At 41.1% G+C, this 12,892-nt stretch overlaps 1 protein-coding gene across 2 annotated transcripts in view; it reads right to left on the bottom strand.

Annotated features, from left to right (window-relative positions):
* The window catches only part of FILIP1 (filamin A interacting protein 1), a 118,507-nt gene extending 105,861 nt beyond the window's left edge, over positions 1 to 12,646 (bottom strand). For both annotated transcript variants that reach the window (XM_014949326.1, XM_014949327.1), the window contains exon 1: positions 12,194 to 12,646. The gene's annotated coding sequence lies outside the window, so the exon portion shown is untranslated. The remainder of the gene's footprint in view (positions 1 to 12,193) is intronic.
* Positions 12,647 to 12,892: the final 246 nt, after the last annotated feature.

Below are 12,892 nucleotides of genomic sequence, written 5' to 3'. Positions count from 1 at the left end.
CCATTAGGAGTGACCGGTATGAAGAATCACAGAGTGACAGAGTTGCACAGTGGTGCAGGTAAAGCCAGGAAGAAGCCAGTGCTTTCCATCTATGTAAGGGAGCCTCCAGATAGGGTTGATGTTGGGGTGAACTGAAATGTTAGCTGTCAGCTGTAGCTGTCAGCAAAAATATTAAAGAAAGAGCAGCTGCCTCATGCCACAGGCAGGGGAGTGGAGCAAGAGCAGCTCCAAAATAGATTTTAGAGTCAGACAGAGTTTTCTTTTAATGAACCCCATTAATAGTCACGGACTATTTCTTTTCAAACCTGCTTTGAGCCTGATGATAATGCTACTGCTTTTAAAATGCTTTAAACAAATGCTTGAGATGCAAGTAAAGAAGAGCTATTTCGAAGAAGACTTACTGAACGGTATGTTACTACTCTAATAAAATATAATTTTCCCTACTAAGTATTCTCAGCTTCTGTAGCCCTCGATTTATCCTCACCACTTTAGTGTGCAAGTGCTGATATAACAACAAAACTGATATGACAGTAAAAATCAAAACGTTTCTCAGCTGGAAGAAAAATTGTTGGCTTATTGTGGCTTCTGTAGCATTTATTCTTCCCTTTCAGAACACTTAATTAATAATGTACTAGGCTATCCTGAAAATATTTATTAAAGAATAACATCTTACAGTCTTTTTGGATTGCCATTAAAGAAAATATTAAGCGTCAGCCCCTTCTGGATCTTGAATTCCAAGATAAATGTAATAAAGCTTGTGGCGGGGTGTTATTGTTTACTGCTTGGAAAAACTTATGCAACAGCAGAATAGCGCTCTGATTTTTTGAGCTGCTGCTAATGAAGTACAACCAGGCAGGGTACATTGCCATGAGTCAGGAAATCTGGATGTTCCTGGCCAGAGGCCAAGGGAGCTCAGCCACATCGGAGATGTGATGTATATGTATCCTCTGGGGGGGATACACTGAGTTGTTTTCAAGCATCTCAAGCTGCCTGACTCAAGAAGCGACCGACTGACCACCCTGAAATGAAGTTACTGCCTGTCCCTTTCTCAGAGTCCCTTCTTTTTACAGCACACAAACCAGACTGAAGGAGGCTGTCCAGGGGAGCTGAGCCATTAGATACTAGATTCAGCCTTGAGACGGCAGGTCCAAAACCCTGAGGATATAACTTTGTTCTTTCACTATAAAAAGAAGGAAAAAAAAAAAGCCTACAAAAAATGAACAAAACAAAACCACAAAATAATAAAAAACAAACAAACAAACAAACAAAAAACAAACGAACACCCCGATATGCCACAATTTACTTTGAGACTTTAAACTTTTTGAAGTCATGGTCTGTTAAAGAATGATAGAATCATAGAATCATATGGGGTTGGAAGAGACCATGGGCCCCTATTTTTCGATGGAAACTAAGTGGTTTCCTAAAGCTAGCGGGGATCACATCAAAGGGTGCCACTGGTTCCCTTTCCTTTCCACTCCCCTTTCTGACAGCTTAATAATCACCCCAGGAGACTCCAATTTTTCACTCTTCCCCCATCCTTTTTTGGTAGGTTCATTTTCCTTATCTTCCCACTACCCTTCCCCGCATCGTGCCCGAAGGGAGGGCTGCAGCTTTCACTGCCTCTCGAAGCAGAGCGAGACACACAGAGCAGTTTGGTCCCTGCCCAGTCTGTACTGGTGCACCCAGCTATGTGGGTTCCTGCTTGGACTTCCACAGTTTTCATCTTTTATCAGAGGATGCTCTCACAATATAGATTTGACCTCCCTTTCATCAAATCCAAGGAAAGGTCATTGTTACCCCATTCTTTCCCTCCCTGAGAAGTCTTTATCAAAAATCTCAGTTTCCAAGAGAGTCACCTGAGCTGTCACAGGTGGGCAGGACTGGGAACCCCAACTACTTGCCCAGACCTGCAGGAAACAGGCAGCACCTCGGGATGTTTCTGCTTTCCAGGTGCTGTCTCTTCCCCACAGCCAGCACATGGGGTTCCTGTGGCCTTTCCCCAGCCCCACAGCAGCTCTGAGGCTGCCCCACCACCAGCTAATTTGGGTAGTAGCCACTTGCCCACCCCTTCCCTCAAAAGTCCTTTTTTCTCCAAGCTTGGTTTTTTCCCCAGTAGCCCCCTTACACCAGGCAGCTTGTCCTGAGGACTCCCAACATATCAAGAAGCCCAGGAGCTGGCAGCACCACCTTTGCCCTATGAATTACTTCAGGTTTGTTTTTCCTGAAACATCTTAGTATTGACACTAGTTTACCTTCTATTTTGGTTTGGTTTTGTTCTCACAGCTTCCTGGTCACATCCCCACTCCACCTCTTTCCTTTTTCTGCTGTGCTTTACCAGTACAGCTCATTTGTTGCTACCCACAACCCAGGGCACATCTATGCTTCTCTCTGGGGAGCTCCTCTAAAAATAAATATTCTTGTCATTCAGACTAATTCAACTTCTATTCCTACTTCTCCCAGCAGAATCTGGTTTCCAAGGAGGGCTATTTAAGTCTCCTTATTCAAAGCTGTTGACATGATGTTCAATACTGCAACATCTCAGGGTGTCAGAGTCACTACTATATTTATTCCTGTAACATCCCAGGTGTTATTAAAAGTGTGGAAGTAAATAACTTGCCAAGAGTCATACAAGGAGCCACTGATGTGAAATCCAGCCATTTACCAGCCTTCCCCTCCTCTGTTGATACCTGGCACATTTTAAGGTAACATTATTTGAAAGGTATAAACAACAAAAGTCAAACATGGCATGAATATTTTGGAGCGGGAAACTGAATTTAGCGCAGTGTTTCTGATCAATAAGCAATCCATCAGATGTTCTTCACAGCCTGTTCCCCAGAGTGGGATTTAGCCTTTCTTTATACAACTAATGCTAGAGGTATCTAAATTAACCCACCTTGTTCCAATATAATTTTGGGTTTAAGAATGTGTTCTCTGAAAGTGGAAAAACCAGTTTAGTTATATTTTTTCTCCAATGCATAATATACTTCTAAAATCACTGCCCATGTGGCTCCAAGGCAGGGTAGTTAAAGATGCTATTACCTGGTTAACCCATGGTTTAGAGGCCCCTAACTCTATAACAAACACTAAGCTTCCTGGCCTCATGCAAAGCACTTCTTGTCTGCCACAGAATCATTGAGTGGTTTGGGTTGGAAGGGACCTTAAAGATCATCCAGTGCCACCCCCTGCCCTGGGCAGGGACACCTCCCACCAGACCAGGTTGCTCCAAGCCCCATCCAACCTGGCCTTGAACCCCTCCAGGGATGGGGCAGCCACAGCTTCTCTGGGCAACCTGGGCCAGGCTCTCACCACCCTCACAGCAAACAAGTTCTTCCTGAGATCTCATCTCAATCTCCCCTCTTTCAGTTTAAAAAGGGTTGAAAGACACCAGGGTTGAATGGGCTGTCCCAGACCATTCTGGTGTCTGTCAAAGCATGATCCTTTCTTCCTATATCTCACTAGCTTTCTCACTAATGTGACCCCCACTGGAGCGTATTGCAGATTTTTTAATGGAAAAAAGCTGTAAGGGTAATTTGTATGAGCCCTGTGTGTGTGCAAGTCATATTAGCTCCTCAAGTTCCTCTCTGCAGCAAGTCCTGAGTTTGCTCTTCCAAGTGCAATGGGATGTGAGACCTCTGTGCTCCACCAGCCATGAGAATTCCCTAGCCTTTTTCCACTCATCTCTACTGACGATGGCAAAATTTTAATTACAGTATGCAGCTTTAGGAACATTACTTGCTGATTCATCTAAAGAGAAGAAGAATACCTGTCTTCAGTGGTTATACTTAATAGGTAGGAGTAATCCTGTATGGAAAGACTGCCTGTCACACCCCTTTGAGTGCCACGAGGCCACTATTTTGTCCTTGCCTCACGCTACTGTAATCACCACCAGGCAAATTTAGATGGTTCCACAACCAAGAGCTTTTCTAACCCAAAAGAGCCTGAGCTAGTGGCAGGTTAACCAGAACTCCATCTAGGAATCCTGTCTACCATGTGTGCAGCACGCTCTGTTCCTGATTTGGATACAATTGGAAAGAGATGCTCAGTAAGAAAAATGAACTCGGTCTCCAGGCTTTCCTTCCTCAAAAGCAGCATCTCTGTTCTCCTCCCTTATTTGTTTATTACTGACAATCTCAAGGCTAGTCTTTCAGCTTATTGGACTACCTGGAAAGATAAAGATAGAATACACTTAACCTTTTTTTCAGGATTCTTTTGCAGAAAGACGACGCCTTAATGGCATCTTAATTCTAAATATTTGGCTTTCAAAGAGAATGTGGTGTGGGGGAGGAGGGTGTGCATTCTAAAAGCCAGAGTAAACCAGGATAGAAAATTACATACAAGATTTTTCATTCTTATTGTGCTTATTTTAGGATATAACACAGCAAACATAACAAAATCGAACAATAAACCTACAGACATTGCTTCTTTTGCAATTTTGACAGTGTCAAAAGCCTGTGATTTATGTTCCTATCGACCATATCTCCAGCCATCTTTAATTCAGTGTATGGATTTCAATACGCTGATTGTCATCACGGGCAAAATATTCCTGAGCCAGCCATGTTCAAAACTTTGTGATCCAACTAAGGTGCGAACTTAGAATAATTACAAATTAAAAATACTCAAGGTAACTGAAAATAATCAAAGCCCCAAGCAACCTGATCCAAGTCTGGAGGTAGTCCCACTTTGAGTGACACTGGATGACTTCTGCCAGTTCCTTCCACCTAGATCCTGCTCCTGTCACCCCAGAAGTGGCACCTCTCACTCAGAGGACAGGCTGCTGTGACCCTGCCTTTTACTATTTGCAATGTGATGCCTTTTGTGACTTGGCTTCTAGCTCCCAGCTCCTGTCACTGGAAGGGGCAGTGGTTCCCATAGCCAGCTGCCCAGTACCACTCTCTGGCTCTCAGGAGCTGTGTTGCCATGTGTGTCCCTCCATGCAGAAGGGACACCTTGTTCTGTGCCCTGTTTTACATGCTGGGGGATATCTAGTGTGGCATCATTCCCTTCCTTCTGTCTCCTGCCCAGCGACAAAAATCAGAATGTTTATTTTTCTCTAAAAAATTTTATCCTTTATGTTCCTATCGACCATATCTCCAGCCATCTTTAATTCAGTTTATGGATTTCAATACGCTGATTGTCATCACGGGCAAAATATTCCTGAGCCAGCCATGTTCAAAACTTTGTGATCCAACTAAGGTGCGAACTTAGAATAATTACAAATTAAAAATACTCAAGGTAACTGAAAATAATCAAAGCCCCAAGCAACCTGATCCAAGTCTGGAGGTAGTCCCACTTTGAGTGACACTGGATGACTTCTGCCAGTTCCTTCCACCTAGATCCTGCTCCTGTCACCCCAGAAGTGGCACCTCTCACTCAGAGGACAGGCTGCTGTGACCCTGCCTTTTACTATTTGCAATGTGATGCCTTTTGTGACTTGGCTTCTAGCTCCCAGCTCCTGTCACTGGAAGGGGCAGTGGTTCCCATAGCCAGCTGCCCAGTACCACTCTCTGGCTCTCAGGAGCTGTGTTGCCATGTGTGTCCCTCCATGCAGAAGGGACACCTTGTTCTGTGATGTGTTTGACATGCTGGGGGATATCTAGTGTGGCATCATTCCCTTCCTTCTGTCTCCTGCCCAGCGACAAAAATCAGAATGTTTACTTTTCTCTAAAAAATTTTATCCTTATCTACTGGAAAATAATTTGTCTTTCTTTTATTACAAAAGCCCTTGTAGAATAATAAAACCAGTAGAAATAAGACACTCTAGAAAAACTATTTTGCCTTATCCTTATCTACTGGAAAATAATTTGTCTTTCTAATTACAAAAGTCCTTGTAGAAGAATAAGACCAGGAGAAATAAGACATCTAGAAAAATTGTTTTACCTTAAAAGTTATATCCAAGAGGTTTTGTGATTACACATGGTGGGACAAGTGAGATTTTGGGAAGGAGTGACAGACACAGGGATTGAATAGCTTTAGCATGAGAAATATATGCCTAATTTTGTATTAAATTTTAGTCAGCCCAACACTGAACCAGTCACAGTTAACCACGTGTGCTTAGAATCATAGAATATGTTGGGTTGGAAGGGACCTCTAAAGGCCATCTAGTCCAAACTCCCTGCAGTAAGCGGGGACATCTTTAAATCAGATCAGATGTGCTTTGCCACCCTTTCATTTATGCCCATGCTTACAGCTTTCAAAGGAATATTTTTCAGCAATATGAAATCATTTTAAAAGTAAGAATATCCTTTGAGTTACATAGGTAGATAGTGTGATGTTTTATGAATATCCTATCATCTACTACGTCCACAAATTTGAGCTTGAGGATAAATAGTATATGTTTTTCTTTAGTGTATATTTGTTGTCACAGTAACTGTAGTTTTCCCAATAAATGGAAATTGCATCGTTTCCTTAGCATTCAGGTTATTGCACTGAAATAGCACCATGAACTCACCACCACTTCTCCCTTCCTGTTGTCAAGCCAGAGCTCATTTAGTTACAGGAACCGGGGCTGAAGCAGGTCAGAGTAGATATGTGCGCGTTAGAAAGTCGACGCAAGTCTGCTCAGCCCCATTACATCCTATGACTCATGCCTGTGTGGGAAAGACCTTATTTTCACAGAGATCTCTTAGATAAACAAGGCAAGTTGGCAGCAATTCGATTACAGTGATGTTAGCAGCCTCCTGCTTTCTCTTGCATTCATTTGTTTTCTATTTTCTGAAAAACGCAAGCAGTCTGATAAACTGTAATGAAAATTCTTCTACCAAGGACACACAATCTTTTCTTTTCAATTACTTTTTTTTTTTTTTTAAATAGGAGCAGTCTTGAAACCAGTTTCTAAAAAATTCTTTCTTGTTATTACAGTAGAATCCACTTTCTCTCAGGTTTTTAAAGTTTTGCTTGTGAAGCTGTAGCTCTTGCTACACTACACACTAGTTAGTCAGATACCCCTGCCACCCCCAAAACCTACAAGCTTCTAAATACTATGGTCTTCACATAGAAAATGGATTTATCTCCCAAAATATTACTTTTACATGTGCACCGGAACAAACTTTTGAACAGCATAAATCACAAAACATTATACACTTTGACACCATTTCCCCAAAAAGGAAAAGCAAATAAAGCAACCTTTCCTATATTAAAGAGCTCTTAAAGTATATAAACCAAATTCAAAAGGCGAATTCATTGAGGTTTTTGCTCTTCTGAAACCCCACCAGGTTAGATCTGAGACTGGCCACATCATAGATGATAATTAAGATTTTAACTGTGGTTTTATTAGCTCTGAAATGAAACTCATTGGGATAAGGCAGAGCAATCTGTTAGATTCACCCCCCCTTTGCCTGTGTCAGCCAAGAGCAGGGAGCCGGGCTGCCCATTTAAGGGAAAAAGCACAAGCTCCAGGCTGTTTCCCTCTACTTCGCATGGGACTGTCCCATTCCTTCAGCAGCCTGTTCTGTAATGCCAAAAAGCACTGCTTTTCTTACAAAAAGCACACACACGTGCCCACACGCAGATTTCTGATGAAGTTTCTGCTCTCATAGAGGTGCAATATTAAGGCACTGGATGTTGGAATTCTTAATTTTCCCCTAAATTCTAGAATACCACATACAGTAATTTTCTATTAACTGGGAAATAAAAAAAGCAATGTTATTTCAGTGCCTCAGAACACTGCTCTCTACACAGCCCAGGGTACATCATGCGTTTAAACAGCTGTGTATCTATAGAAGACTGATTTCAAATGAAAATGCAATTGTGCTTTTGGGATATATGCTTTTAATGGTAGGAGTTGCCTCTCTCTATGGATTTGCAAAGTGTGCAAACCATTTTGGAGGCAACCACAATCTGTGTAATCTTCCATATCATCTTCAGAGTTAGTGTTTGCATGCTGTACTTGTGGAAAAGATTTTCAGATATAGTCCAGTCACAACAGAATGAGACTGATAGGGCAAAGCCGTCTTGAATTAAAAAAAGAAAGAAAAAAAAGCTGTCCCTACTTAAGAAGACTTTGTGTTCGTGTGTTTGCATTGATACTGATATTAGTATTTACTTTGCCATGATGGTAAGAATAAAGAGCGATACAGGCAGTGAGATTACCTGCAGAAGCTAGAGAAGTCAGTAAAAAGGCCCAAAATAAAAGAAAAAGTCAAATCAAGTACCAAGAAAGGCACAATTTTCTGAAATACAGTAGGCACCACACAGTCTTGAACATGATTAGAGAGTCCCACTGCCTCTGCTGAACAGGAAACAGGTACAACTCTTCCCCTCCTTTGGACACCAGGACCTCAGAGAATAACTACAAGACTGTTATAAATGCTCTATTTTTCTAGTATCACTAACCTGATACAAATACTAGCTACTAAATGGGAACGAGAGACGTTAAGAAATCTTAATTCTTTATTAGATAATTGTTTCCACAGCAACTCAATATCTTCCGATATAAAGAAACAACCGTATTCCCCAAATAATTCCCAATATTCTGTATAAAATTAGAAAACAGCTTTCAGTAGAAAACACTGAGAGAAATTAAAAGATAAATGGCTAAAAATGAACCAAAATAAGGTGATGAAGCTGAAAAGTACGGGTATTTGTGTAAATTTGTGTAAAAGTACAGGTATTCTTGTAAAGAAGTATTTAAACCTTTCTATACAACAGATTATCATTATTTTATCACACATACTATTTTATCTTTCTAGCTTTCAGTTCATATACTAAATATTTTTTGTGAAATGGGAAGTATGAATACATGGAATTCCTTCTCCTTTGTCTTGTTGTTTTATCTGGATTCTTCGCAAATATTATAGCTCTATTTCTCCAAATGGCATTTTAGACACGTAGAAGGACAAAATCCCTGCCCCCAAATTCAGTTTGTCTATTAAAATAGTATGGCAAAGTGCAACAACAAACCTTGAGAAAGGAAGGGAAGAAACAGGAAATTAGAGAAAAAGTAAAATGTCTCTTAGGAAAAAAAATATTTGGACAGGAATACAGATGATCCGTTTTGTTAAATGAGAGGGCTGGAAATTTATCTGTTAATTATTGAATGCTAAGACTTGATCTTCTTAAACTCAAAGGAAATCTCACTCCAAATTCAGTGGCATAAACCTGGCATCTGAGTCAGCACAGCTCCGAGGCACATTCTTAATTTATGCCTGGGGGCACATCAACTGGGTTAGATGGGATTTCCAAAAGCCTTCAATTACACGTGTGTGGAATTTGTGCCAACAGTAAGACCCTCTATCGGGAGTTTTACTGATGCACCTGTATCAGTGAAAAGCTTCCAGTCTGGAAATGGTGACACTGGCAAAATTGTGACCCAGCAGAAAAAAAGAGGGCATATGAGTGAAATTAGAGATTTCCCAATATTCTTATGGTTACTCCACAAGCTGCTTCCAGGAGCACAAGTGTGTCTTCAGGAGCCCTGCCTTGGTCGACATAGCTTTGGTAGCAGACAAGGTTAGTCTTTCTGTGCTATTAGTGTTGGGTGCTACGTTGAGAGGTGCTATAAAAAACTCCTATGTCATTGGGTCAATCACAAGCTTACTAAAGCCAGTAGCCCAGAGGATGGACCAGTTAACTCCAGAGCTGAAGGTTAATAGTCCCCCAGACACGAACAGGAGGAGTATGGGAAAATCAAGGCAGATGTAAGCAAGGACAGAACAGAGCTGAGCTTTGAAGATGAACTTCAAGTCTTTGAACTTGGTGTTAAAAAGAACCAGGTGTTCTATAAAGAGACTGAAAGACCGAGGTGACGACAAAACACTCAGTTAAGATGATGACATTAGCTACGGCTAAATTGGCTAAAAGAGGCCATAAATTATACTATTGCTGTGATGAAGGTGAAAGAGGAATCACAGGCAGAGGCTGGAGGTGGATTCAGATTGGGAGGAACACACAGGCTTTAGCACCGTGAAAGGTACCATTCATTCCACAGTTGTGGAATATAAACAAAATCAAAATCATATATAATGGGGAACATAAATGGGTACTCTATGTCTGCTTGTCTTCCAAGAAAATCTCTACAATGGAGTGTATCGCCAAAACCTAAATTACTTTTTGATTTGATATAAAATTGAGCTTGGTTTCACTGTAGTCATTAGTAGAATTGGCTATTCTTCAAATATGAAGCCATCTGTTGAATAGCCACATTGCGGATTGCCCAGATTTGATTGGAAAATCCCAGAGCCTCTTTGTGGACACCTGTTGGGAAGAGTAATTTTAGCCGCCTCCTCCATTTTGAAGTGGAAAGGAAGACAGATGTATGTAAAACCACAACTCCCTGTGTTCCCGTTGGAAGTTGCTATCAGACTGTTCAAAAGGGACTTCATTTGATAGTTGTCAGACTAATAAATTTGCCTTTCGCTTTTAACAACTTTGCTAAAAGTAAGTTGTGCAAGAAAAGTAAAACTGTAAAACCATACATTATGCCGAGCAACAAATCACTCCAAAAAGCAGCCAATAATTAGCAGAGCATTTTCCTTGATTTTGTCATCCCTATATATTCAGAAAATCAAATCTGCCATTTCTCCACAGTTTTTGCCAGTTAACTCAGTCTAAATAACAAACAGTAATTTTCACTCTAATATCAAGATGACAAAAACTGTACAAATCATATTGTCTCTGTTTTAGTTCTCACTGTACAGCTTTCTTCCAAAAAAATAACTTTCTCGGGATATGCCTATATTAAAAAGCAATACCACAGTTTCCTTTGGAGATTTGGATTTGGGATACCATAGTGCTGCAGTAATTCCACAGTAATCATTATCGCATTAAATCATGGCCACCAAAGAGCATTCTTATTTAGTGCTTAAGTGGTATGAAATAAAATGTAAACTACATTATTTTTGTTTCTAAGAATTTTCCTCCAGCCAAAAGTTTCATTTATCTTATTGTTTCACAGGCGGTTACGTTCTCAGCCACCAAGTCAAAGTTACTTCAGAGTACTTTAATTTCATCCAATCTGCGAGCATGTCACTGCTAAAATGTGGTATTGATGTCATTTATATAATATGCAGGGATGAAACTAGAACTATTCAGCTGAAGCAAGACCTTCTCATCTTCCTGAGGCAGTCCCCAGAGTCCCCAGACTGTGTCAAACACCACAGACAGTCAGCGTAGACTCACTCCGTCCGCTCCTTCTTTAGGACAAATATTTTTCATCTGAGACAATTCCACATAAATCTGTGAACAGGGTTTTTGAGGGGTTAAGCGCATTCTTTAGATTTTTGCCCTCATAACTGAATTCATATTGCATATGAATTCATAATCAGTACGTCTTTTAAAAATCCGTTTCTTTTGTTTGGAGAAAATGGCTTTAAAAGATGGAGTGGAGGGGGTTCATTCTTCAGTTGACCAAACAGCTTTTGTCAGTTCAAACAAAACAAATCACACTAAGCAATTCCTGCCTTAAGTGACGTGACCGTTACAGGAGGGCAGGATATGCATTTCCAACAGATACACAGGCTGCCATTCTGCTGTCGGGGTAAAACAGCTGAGAAACAGTTTCTCATTTATTTTGCTAAAAGGAACAAACACTTTAACAACAACCCAGCTCAGGCACACTTGGCTACAATAAACATGAGGTCAGTCTTTAGGAGGGTTGCATTATGCAGCTAATCAATCAAGCAGAGGTTAATATTCATTCTATGTAAATAAGTGTAAGAGAGAACCAAGAGCTGTTGCCCCAGGAGTAGCACCAAAGGCATCAGGTGAGCCTCTGCTAAAAGTTACTAAGGAAATAAAAGGTACAAATGCGCTGGGTCACAAAGTATTCAGTTAATTCAGTTACTGAATGGCTATTTCCTCTCAGTTATCACCCAGGCTGTCACTGCTTCTAATAGCTGCTAGGCTATCACTGGTAAGGAGCGATATGCTTTCTATTCTTACATGCTGGTTTGTCTTCTGCCAGCATGTGAGCAGATACAAGCAAGATACATGTCCAATTCTATACCCATCTCTCCATATTACTGCTAGCTGCTTGATTATGCTTGCTCTAACAACTGCAAAAGTTATTTAAGCAATGTTTTCCTGTGATGAAAGTGTAAAAAGAAAAAAATATCTAAAACTTTTATCCCAGCTTTCATCTACTGACATCTCCAAATCATGCAGAAGACTGTTCATAGAGGGAAAGAGACAATAGTCACTAGCAATGTAAATCACTTCTCTTAAAAAGAGTGCATTGGAGTGGGTAGCTCAGCCTTACCTGTGGGCAACACGACCCTGGGAATATCTCCTTTAGAGCGCAGTAAAAGCTCCCAGAAGCTCGTCCCGCAGGAGCAGACTGATCCAGCCCAGGAGAACACAGAGAGAGAAACTTTCCCCACTTTTCTGGGTCTACCAGCAGCTGAAGCAATGAAGGAAACGGGGCAGAGAACAGAAGAGCGGAGCTGCCTCCCGCAGAAATCCCAGGCAGGAGGAGCAGGAGGTATGCTCTGTCTGTGGCTCACCCCCACTTTTGTTTAAAAGTTTTTTCAACTGTTGCTAGGTGGTGTTAGGCTTTGGCAGTTTAGTTCTCAGATTGTATTTCCCCTCTTCTGGTCTCTTCACACAGTGTTACAGCGATGACTTTGTTGAGCTCAGCCCGTTTGTGCTATATTTAACCAGTGTTCTCAGCAAGTCAAGCCTGTCAACAGCTGAGAAGTTTGGAGCGGGCTTTGCCGAGTTCCTCAGCTGCTGAATTATCAGTGGATGGAGCCCCGCGCAGCCCGGCTACTGCATTCACTGCAACATTGTGGGGAAACTGTCAAACCCTTTTAAGGGCTTCCAGTGACTTCACGGGAGTCATTCCTATTTAAAGCACTAAGCACAAGATGTGTGTTTAGGCATATATTTTAGCCTGCTAGAGACAGAATACTTGTGTTCCCTGCAGATGAGTTCAATTATTTATACAGTGAGGATTTTC

The sequence above is a fragment of the Calidris pugnax genome, unplaced genomic scaffold, assembly GCF_001431845.1.
Source record: "Calidris pugnax isolate Ruff unplaced genomic scaffold, ASM143184v1 scaffold132, whole genome shotgun sequence".
In the NCBI taxonomy this organism is placed as follows: Eukaryota; Metazoa; Chordata; class Aves; order Charadriiformes; family Scolopacidae; genus Calidris; species Calidris pugnax.
Note: the sequence above shows the minus strand (reverse complement) of the source record. Positions and strands in the feature narration are given on the sequence as shown.